At 37.0% G+C, this 10,739-nt stretch overlaps 3 protein-coding genes across 3 annotated transcripts in view; all 3 read right to left on the bottom strand.

Annotated features, from left to right (window-relative positions):
• The window catches only part of LOC125780410 (zinc finger protein OZF-like), a 17,307-nt gene extending 12,826 nt beyond the window's left edge, over positions 1-4,481 (bottom strand). Inside the window, exon 1 of the mRNA XM_049465078.1 lies at positions 4,393-4,481. The gene's annotated coding sequence lies outside the window, so the exon portion shown is untranslated. The remainder of the gene's footprint in view (positions 1-4,392) is intronic.
• Positions 1-4,525, bottom strand: part of LOC103036338 (zinc finger protein 658B) — a 25,426-nt gene extending 20,901 nt beyond the window's left edge. Inside the window, exon 1 of the mRNA XM_049465077.1 lies at positions 4,393-4,525. The gene's annotated coding sequence lies outside the window, so the exon portion shown is untranslated. The remainder of the gene's footprint in view (positions 1-4,392) is intronic.
• LOC125781323 (gastrula zinc finger protein XlCGF7.1-like) overlaps positions 1-9,644 on the bottom strand; it is a 13,020-nt gene extending 3,376 nt beyond the window's left edge. The window contains exon 1 of the mRNA XM_049465082.1: positions 9,630-9,644. The gene's annotated coding sequence lies outside the window, so the exon portion shown is untranslated. The remainder of the gene's footprint in view (positions 1-9,629) is intronic.
• Between the last annotated feature and the right edge of the window lie 1,095 nt (positions 9,645-10,739).

Genomic DNA, 10,739 nt, shown 5'->3' on the forward strand with positions numbered 1-10,739 from the left:
AACTCTAATCAAAACTGAGTATAGTAGGCCTAAAATGAATCTGAAACCAATTTTAATAATAAAATGTGTCCATCTCCATTGTAAAGGGCTAAATTACTGAATTAACTCTGAGCTGACATATTAGCTTAAAACAGATTTTCTCCATCGATAAACGGAAACACACAGATTTGTAGATACATTTCCATGACTTTTCCAAAACTTTCTGGGTACTTTTATTTTTCCAAAACTTATCCAGGCCTGGAAATTGCTATTTTCAAATTCCATGACTTTTCATGCCCGTACGAACCCTACAATTGTTCTTATGTAATATTCTAATTTTCTGAGACGCTGATTTTGGGGTCTTCATTGGCTGTAAACCATAATCATCAACAATCAAAGAAATAACTGCTTAAAACAGACCACTCTGTGTGTAATACAACTATCTATATAATATCAGAGTTTCACATTTTTAACTGAATTACTAAAATAAAGTAACTTTTTAATGATATTCCATTTTTTGAGCTGCACTAATATTTTCTCTGTAAAGCTGCTTTGTGACAACTTTTGTTGTGAAAAGTGCTTTATAAATAAAATTGAATTGAAAATCGAATTGAATATTAATATAAACCAACATCAAGACGGGTTAGCACAAGAGGTAATCTCATCTGCTCAAAATCACATAATAACAAAAAGAACCCACATACAAAATTGCCCATATTAGGCTATTTCTCTCTTCTTTTACTCAATCAAATACATTTATTTACAACCAAACTATAGCCTACAGTGTCAGGCAATCTACAGCAGAGAAAGCTCAGGGGTTTGCTCAAGGGTTCAACAGTGGCAGCTCAGTGGCTGCAGGTACCAAAACTCTTTTATCAATAACCCGGTGCTCTAACTGAAACACCGCTGAAGGCCAATTTTATATATGAAAATATATAATTCTCTTACCTTTTGTGCAGTAATAACACTGCAATAATGTTCAGAAGACATTATACTGTCATAACTGTCAGAAGAGTTTCTACTGGTTATCATTTTTATTTAAACTGTTCAAGTTTTGTCTTGGCATACAAAGAAATGAAAATCCCATCAACTGTAATCAAAAACTAGAATAATACCTGAAATATTTAGGATGCACTTATTTCTTTGCCCACATACATTCACCAGTAACAACATAATCAATGATAAACATTTCCCTGAAATAAACAAGAGAGTGCATATGGTTGAAGTCAAATTGCAAAAAAGGGGACTCATTTAAAGTATTCATTCACTACCTGGGCCTTGGAAGCTTTGGGTATTTCCTAGTTTATTCACACAAAAAACAAACTCTTTAGCAGTGCATTCGAAGTCAAAGTGTGGTTTATTCATGGTACCTACTAAGTTTATGTTTAAGGACTTAAAATGGGATGGTAAGATGCAATCTTTTTCGTTCATTATTCCCCCTAGGTTTATTTATTTAGCAGCATTAGAATGTCCCTTTCAGTAATTGACTAGTGTTTGGTTAGCAGCACTTCAAAGTTATAATTGTTTCCATATTTCATGAAAAAATAAATAAATAAACAAAAGAAAGTCATTCCATTTCATTCACACTGGCAAATTTGACCTTCTCAGTGTTTTTTGTTGACTACTGTATGAAATAACAAGCCAAGCCACACTGGTTGAAAAAACTTAAGGGAATTCAAAACAACACAAACTAACAGAAACTTAATGCTGAAGAACTTTTTTTATATAGAGTTATGGGTTCTGGTGTACAGTCCCACACCACCTTTTTACTAAAACACCATGTTGAAATGCAAAACAACACAACTAACAGAAACTTAATGCTGAAGACCCTTTTTATATAGAGTCATGGGTTCTAGTGGCAGTCCCACACCACATTTTTACTAAAACACCATGTAGAAATGTTAGCAGCTTTTAGGCCTTTGACCTTTTAATGTAAAATGCTAAATAGTGATTTTAACTTATTTCAGAGCAATGGAAATAACTACGTGTAGAGGTGAAAATTAACTGTTCACGATCCAAAACATACCACTTTAACTGAAAAACTAAAAGGTGCTGTGACTTGGTTCTATGCAGCTGCCACAAGTACTGTCTGACTGAGAGAAGACAAGTATCTAAAGTGTTAAACTTTGTTTTCTGTGTTCCTGAATGCCTGAAGTGTTTCTCAGAGTCCAAGCAGAAATCTGGTTTATCTCCTCTTTGAATTGGATGATATTTTCGAAGAGTTCTATGGGCAATCATTTTCCTCCCCCAATCTGAACACTAATATACAGTTTCTATCCAGAGTGAATGCGGCGGTGTCTTTTTAGTGTCCTTTTATGTCTAAAATTCCTCCCACACTCTGGACACTCATACGGTTTTTCTCCAGTATGAATGAGTTGGTGTTGTTGGAGGTTACTCTGTCGAATAAAACTTTCCCCACACTCTGAGCACTGATATGGTTTTTCTCCAGTGTGAACGCGATGGTGTATTTGTAGATCACTTAGTTCATTAAAATTCTTCCCACACACTGAGCAATAATAAGGTTTCTCTCCAGTGTGAGTACGTCGGTGAGACTGGAGGGTACCTTTATGTCGAAAACTCTTCCCACACTCTGAGCACTCATAGGGTTTGGCTCCTGTGTGGATGAGTTGGTGTCGTTGAAGATTGCTCTGTCGATTAAATCTTTTTCCACATTCTAAGCACTGATTCGGTTTCTCTCCAGTGTGAATGCGCTGATGCGTATGGAGATCACCCAGCCGTGCAAAACCTTTCCCACATTCTGAGCACTGATTCGGTTTCTCTCCAGTGTGAATGCGCTGATGCGTATGGAGATGACCCAGCCGAACAAACCTATTCCCACACTCTGAGCAGTGGTACAGTTTTTCACCAGTGTGAATGCGCTGATGCAGCTGGAGATGACCCAGCCGAGCAAATCTTTCCCCACACTCTGAGCACAGAAAAGATTTCTCTCCAGTGCGAATCTGCTGATGACTTTGAAGGGTACATTTGTCTCTAAAACATTTCCCACACTCTAAGCACTTATAATTTTTTTCCCCTGTGTGAATTCGTTGGTGTATTTCGAGAGAACTTGAAAGAGTAAAACTCTTACCACATTCTGAGCAGTAGTACGGTTTATCTCCTGTGTGAATGCACTGATGTTGTAGGGAATGAGACCACAGAGCAAAGTTCTTCTCACACTGTGAACAGTGATACAGTTTCTCTCCTGTATGGCTGCTCTGGTGAGACTGGATGGTACCTTTTTCTCTAAAACTTTTCTCACAATCTGAGCACTGATGTGATTTTTCTCCTGTGTGAATAAGTTGGTGTTTCTGGAGACAGCTCTGTCGAATAAAACTCTTTCCACACTCTGAGCAGATGCATGTACTTTTCCTTCCAGTTTGTTCCTGCAGATCTCTCTGAAATGTGTTATCACAGAGAGCACCAGGAGACACCTTAGCATTATAGCTTATGCTAGATTCCATTTTCTCACATTTGAACTCTGATCAGCAATGTGAGGTTTTCTTGAAGACTGGGAAAAGTATTTCAATTGTAATTAATCAATTGAAATTACCAGTGTGAAATACAGAAATAAACATGGCGGAACATTTGTACCCAATGTGAACTGGTTCCTATGTTCAGTGAATTTCAAAATGGCAGCATGGGCTTTTAGTACTCCCACTAGAGAGCTAGGAGCTAGCTAGCACAGGCTTCATGCTAAAATTTTCCTACTAGACATCTAAGAAATTACCCAGCTTATCTTCTGAGAATCGGACATTCACTACTTATCAGACCTTCCTGCCTAAGGTCTTGGCACCATAATTTCCTACTTGGCCCCACTGCCTGATGGCCTTCTGAGAATCTGTTGGGCAAACTTTTGTGTTGTCTCCTGTTTAAGCATTTGGACACTGTGTGACAGTGAAGGAGGCAGTCCAGTAATTCAACCAATTTTTTCTTAGGGGGCCACAAAAATGGTGGCTTGGTAGTTTCCTGAAATGCGTTTGTGGTGAAGGAAAGATCCAAAAGAAGCACTACTGAAAGAAGATCAGCTTTTATCCTTTTGAGTGTAGCTCACCATCTGGGAGATGACTGGGGAAGGTCAGTCTACTGCAAAATATAAAAAAGAAAGAAGCAAAGGGATAAACAATCTGTGAATAAATAATCTGTGAATATATACAGAATCTAGGGACTGCACAATCACATGCATGCAGACCCCGGGTCATTTCCCTGTGCCTTTGAAACACTAGGGCAGTTGTGGATGAGATAACCATTCTTTACACATCCCCAACAAATCCGCAAGAAAATTCTGCATTTGCTGAACACAAAGAAAAAATGACTTACAGCAGCTCATATCTCATATACTACAGTGTGTGTAAGGGTGTATGTGTGTAGTAAACATGGTGTAAACAAAGGGTAAAGAGCTAAACAGCTCTGTACCTTCAGCAGCTCCTGCTCCTCTTCCTCCAGCGGCTCTGTAGAAGCGCGGAGCCGGGTTTAGAGCAGCTCGGTACGGAGAGCAGTTCTCGTGGAACCGGGGGGAGAGGAGCTGGATCAGGAGGATCTGGAGGAAGCTGTGAACCGCTGATCAGAAGCTTCTTCTACTCTGATTTGATGGGGTTTGATTTCTACAGTTATAAAACAGTGCCCCCAACTGGACTACTGGTGAATACTGAAGAGCAGAATCAGAGCTTTTTAAAACTGCAGCACTGTACCCTATGGAAGCCCATTCCTGCCACCTAAAAATAAAAATAATCCAGCAAAAGTTTTTTTTTTATTATTATTAAGTAAACTGCTATCTCAATATTTTGAGATACTAAGTCAATATTTTGAGATACTATCTCAATATTTTAAGATACTATCTCAATATTTTGAGATACTAAGTCAATATTTTGAGGTACTATCTCAATATTTTGAGATACTAAGTTAATATTTTGAGATACTACCTCAATATTTTGAGATACTATCTCAATATTTTGAGATACTATCTCAATATTTTAAGATACTAAGTCAATATTTTGACATACTAAGTCAATATTTTGAGATACTAAGTTAATATTTTGAGATACTATCTCAATATTTTGAGATACTAGTAGGCTGTACAGAGACAGAAGCAGGTGACGTAACAACTGGCAATTGGCCACCTTAAATACCTTTTCTCATGATTGGATACACCTGGCTATGAAGTTCAAAGCTCAATGAGGTTACCAAACCAATTTTGTGCTTCAGTAAGTCAGTAAAAAGTAGTTAGGAGTATTCAAATCAATAAAATGATAAGGGTGCCCATACAAATTTTGGTTTAATGCATATTGCACATTTTCTGTTAGTAAAATAAACCTCATTTCAATCCTGAAATATTACTGTGTCCATCAGTTATTAGATATATCAAACTGAAATGGCTGTTGCAAACACCCAAATATTTAGAACTAAAAATTATTAAGATTAATAGGGGTGCCAAAACTTTTTCATATGACTGTATGTTGTCTATTGTTTGTTGTCCCATGTTGCACCACGATTCCGGAGAAACTTAATTGTATTACACTGTGTACCTGTACTCGGATGTAATGAGCAATAAAAGCATCTTGACTTGACTTGAGATTACCTCAGAAAAGTTAATTCATGAAGAAAAAAAGTTAAAAAGTTTTTACCACCATTTTTTTTAAAACATCAGGTTTGTTTGTTTAGTGCTTAAACTGGAAGACCCTGTATATAAGCTCATTTCAGTTCTTTGACCAGTTTCATAGGCCCTACAATTGAACCCTGTGGAACTTCACGTTTCACAGTGGTGGAGCGGGCAAGGCACACACAGTAGCCCCAGTAGGTAGTGCTTGATTTTTAGATTATCTTGCTGAGTAAAACTCTTCCCACATTCTGAACAGTTGTAAGTGCTTTTCTTTTCCTATTTATGTCACTGAACTGTTTTAGCGACTTACTCTGTCAAAAGCCTTGAGAACTTCTGAGGATTCCCCAGACTACGCTCTTTTACTGGCTCTGAAAGAGTCTTCCTATTAAGGACCAATGTTCTCCATCATTTTTTGCATTTAAGTTAAAAATAAAAATGTACATCAGTTAGCTTTTGTAAAGAGCTAAATTCTATCCACTGTTAATGTAATTGTCCTTTTTTTTACTGGAGTGTTGCTATGAATATAAATATTACTCATTAACCTTTTCCTTGACTGCATACTGGAGACCTAGTATAACTATATATTTTTTAATTATTTTTACAAGTCTGCATCTAAGACCAATTCTGGATAGGTTTGGGGGAGCCGTCATTACAATCAAACCTTACTTTTCTGCATGCATTTCTGACATACGGTAGAGCCTAGGTTAATCAGTTTGTTGGATAATTGCATAACTAAAGCCAATAATAACAGTAAGACAACTGGGAGCTCTGTTTCCATCAGAGTGGATGTGTGGAAAAATGTTATTATACTGTTTTTATTGGCTTTAGTGTTACAAAAGTGTGTAATTTAAACATTTAGGCAGCTTTGGATATATATAGATATATGGCCATAAAGAAGTATCACAATATTTCAGGTTATAAGAATATTCTTGGCAATATGATTGAACACTGATTTCTTTTTTTTTTTAAGAGAATTATTAGTTTTATAAGAAAATATTAGTTTTATTTCATGTAAGTATAACATTTAGTTTTAAACATTTAGCAGACACACACAAAAATGTGTAAACCTTTGTAAACAGTAACTTTCCAAAAGTTTGATTTTAAGTAATAATAATAAAATAAAATAACAATAATAATACAAAGATGAAATAAATAATATAAAATAAAAACAATGTAATGTAGCAAATAAATCTACCACAAAACTAAAGTGCAGAACATATTTACAGCATGCATATTAACAGCAACACAATACTATGATAGCACACTTTGACAAGCAATATGACCAAAACTAATTAATTTCTTTGTATAAAATTACAATGAAAGTGGTCTGATGACTGAACACAGTTGACCCATCCACTGGGTTTGGAACGACACTGTAATAAACTATGTCAATATTAAACACAGGTCTGTACCTTCAGATCCTGCTTCTCTTCAGCTCCTCCTGTACTGGAGGATAATATGGAGGACAGTTTTCTAGGACCAGGGGAGAGGATTTGGAAGGGCCCCCTTGGTATTTTGGGGAACAATGTACAATAGAATCAGTGCAACAGCTTCTAATACAGGAGCACTGTATGTGGTAATATCGATAGCAGCATTGTACTAATAGTTTCAGTATCACTTTATCTGTAAAACATAATGACTGGATAAAGACTGCTTGTATAGGTGCCACAAGTAGTGGTGTACTCATAGGCCCAATCACATTTCACCCCTTGGCTGTACCACTTACCCCTACCCCTCTGTTTTGCGTATGCACACCTAGGGATAGGGGTGTCCCGATTCTTGTTAGGCTGGAGGGGTAGGGGGAAGGGATAGAGCTTGTTAGCCCTTCATACGGAGATTTTTCAGATGCACACTTCAAACCGAGGGGTATGAGATTCACTGGCCCAAAGCGCCCAAAGACACCCACAACTGTAAATATTTTTCTTGTTAAAAGTGACAATTAGCACTATTTTACCATAGTTTAATGTGTAGTTTCTATGTTTTATGGACAAATTCTTCATAACAAGCATAAGAATAAGAATCACTAGTAGTTTGTCTCAGTAGTTAGCTAGCTAACTAACCCGTTCCACCTTAAATGGTGGCAGGTGGCAGTATGTGCAGGGCAGAAGGGGGGCAGGACCAGGTTTGAGAATCACAGTCATAGAAGATACTTCCATTGCAACACATACTTGTACACTTTTGTGTTCAACTCTTTATACTTTGTAATAATTTATGTGTCTAGTCTGAATGCCAGAAGTGCTGTATACACTGTGTGAATTTGCTATTTTTTTCAGGGAATATTTCTGGCACTAATACGTTTACATTTTTATCCAGAGTGAATGCGTTGATGTCTTTGTAGGGTCTTTGTATGTCTAAAACTCTTTCCACACTCAGAGCACTTGTATGGTTTTTCTCCAGTATGAATGAGCTGATGGTGTTGGAGGTTACTCTGTCGAATAAAACGTTCACCGCACTCTGAGCACTGATAGGGTTTTTCTCCAGTGTGAACACGATGATGCATTTTTAAATCGTTTTGTTCATTAAAAGTCTTTCCACACACTGAACAATAATACGGCTTCTCTCCAGTGTGAGTACGTTGGTGAGACTGGAGGGTGTTTTGGTGTCTAAAGCTCTTTCCACACTCTGAGCACTTGTATGGTTTTTCTCCTGTGTGAATGAGTTGGTGTCGCTGAAGATTCCTATGCTGAATAAAACTCTTTCCACATTGTGAGCACTGATATGGTTTTTCTCCAGTGTGAATGCGCTGATGCATATGAAAATGACCCAGGTGAGCAAATCTTTTTCCACACTCTGAGCACTGGTATGGTTTCTCTCCAGTGTGAATGCGCTCATGCATATGGAGATGGCACAACCGAGCAAACTTTTTTCCACAGTCCGAGCACTGGAATGGTTTCTCTCCAGTGTGAATTCGCTGGTGACTTTGGAGGGTACTGTTGTCTCTAAAACTCTTGCCACACTCTGAGCATTCATACAGCTTCTCTCCTGTGTGAATTCGTTGGTGTATTTTGAGAGTGCTCTGCTGAGTAAAGCTTTTCCCACACTCCGAGCACTGATATGGTTTCTCTCCGGTGTGAATGCGCTGATGCACTTGGAGGTGACCCAGCCGAGCAAAACTTTTCCCACAGTTTGAGCACTGGTGCGGTTTCTCTGCTGTGTGAGTTTGCTGGTGTCGCTTGATCTGACTTTGTTGCGTGAAACTCTTCCCACAATCTGAGCAGATGTATAGACTTATCTTTTCTGCATCTTCCTGAGGATCACAGCGAGATGTGTTAGCACAGAGATCATCAGAGGATATCTGATCACTGGAGCATCCTCTAGATTCCATCATCTGTGATGATCAGCACTGGGAGCTTGTACTGAACACTGGGAACAGGAAGTCATTCACTTCTGTAAAGATAAAAAAAATGTTTTTCACATGAAAAATAGAAAAAGTATGATTAAATATTTGTACATAATCACTGAATTTCAGAACAAAATGGTGTCTGAACAAAGTTTTTTTATTTGTTTAGTATTTATATCTTTGCAGGGTCTTTAATGTTAATAATCATGATCCATATTTAAACTTGTATTTGGAGTAAGAAAACACAAATATAACATTATAGTTAGATATGTATATAGCATATTTACGGTATAATTTGCTCAGCTTGTGTTAGCTGTACTATTATACATGCTAGAGCATGTATTCCTATTGGAAATTCACATCATAAATAACTACACATTAAAAGTACTTTCTACAAACACTTTTATTACTCCTACTATTATGATTCCTATTACTAATACTACTACTAAAAACAGTAATAAACATTTTATACATTAATATGCAATATCCAGTAGAAAGGAAGAAAAGAAAAACAAATCAAAGATGTAAATGAAATTACAAAAATAAATGTGAAAAATAAAAAAGGAAATATCGATGACTTAATAAGAAGATAATACATTAACGTTATACAAATAAAACAAAAAGTAAACAAAAATGTAAAAACACAAAACAAAACAAGAAACATATACTCAGAGACAGCTTAACGTTTGTTTATGTTACATTACTCCATATTACCTTCAGCAGCTCCTGCTCCTCCAGCGGCTCTGTAGAAGCTCGGAGCCGGGTTTAGAGCAGCTCGGCAGGGAGAGCAGCTCTCGGGGAACCGGGGGAAGAGGAGCTGAATCTGGAGGATCTGGAGGAAGCTATGAACCGCTGGTCAGGATTCCTCTTGCTCTCCGGAATATTAGAGAGCTGTTAAATAACAGCGCCCCCATCTGGACTGCAGGGTCTGTCTGTTCCCAAAATAATAAAAGGAGAAATTTGATCTGATACTATAGCATTAAACTGCATGAATATAAGCTAGAATAACATCTATTGATAACAGCTAGTTAACTATTGGGATAAACTATACATTATAAACACTGAGTACTGTGTATTATTTTGATGAGAGGAAATTATTATTATTATGTAAAAATATTATATTATTATTTATTATTATATAAAAAGATTCAATGTTCTTTTTACAAACCTACCTGGCCTAATATTCAAATGGTAGTATTTATTAATATAAATATATATATTAATTTAGGTCTGCATTTTCCCCTTTTATAACAACAATGATAATAGTGATAACAGTAACGTGAATAAAACAAGTTGTCTTGTTCGCAGTTCTTAAAACAACAAAGCAACAATTTTACAAAGAATTTTCAGAGAAAATTGCTTTACAGTAATAAACTGACAAATGACACACAGATTACCACAGTACCATTATAATGTACATTATTTAGTTTAAGTGATTTATTTCATAAGTTTATATTTCAGAATGAATAAAAACAAAAAGTCACTGATGTGTGAGGAGAAGAGGGGGTTCTAGCCAATAGGGAGTAGCCTCTGTCATCAATCTAGTGCATCTTAAAAAAAGCAACTGCAAGAACTGCCAGTAAGGCCTGCTGCAGCCGCCTCGCACTGGCTGGATTAAAATATACATGTCATGGTCACGTGGTAAAGTTGCAGACGCAAATCAGACAAAAAACCTAACCAACATGCACTGAATAAATAAGGCAGGCGCGCCGCGTTAAGTTGAACAAGCCTAATGATGTCTCCTTAAATCCTTGAAAAAGTTCTGCCAGACCCGAGCCTGTGCACGCTCTGTCCCATAAACTGTCAATATGAGCTTAAATCCAA

This window comes from Astyanax mexicanus, chromosome 15, assembly GCF_023375975.1.
Source record: "Astyanax mexicanus isolate ESR-SI-001 chromosome 15, AstMex3_surface, whole genome shotgun sequence".
In the NCBI taxonomy this organism is placed as follows: Eukaryota; Metazoa; Chordata; class Actinopteri; order Characiformes; family Acestrorhamphidae; genus Astyanax; species Astyanax mexicanus.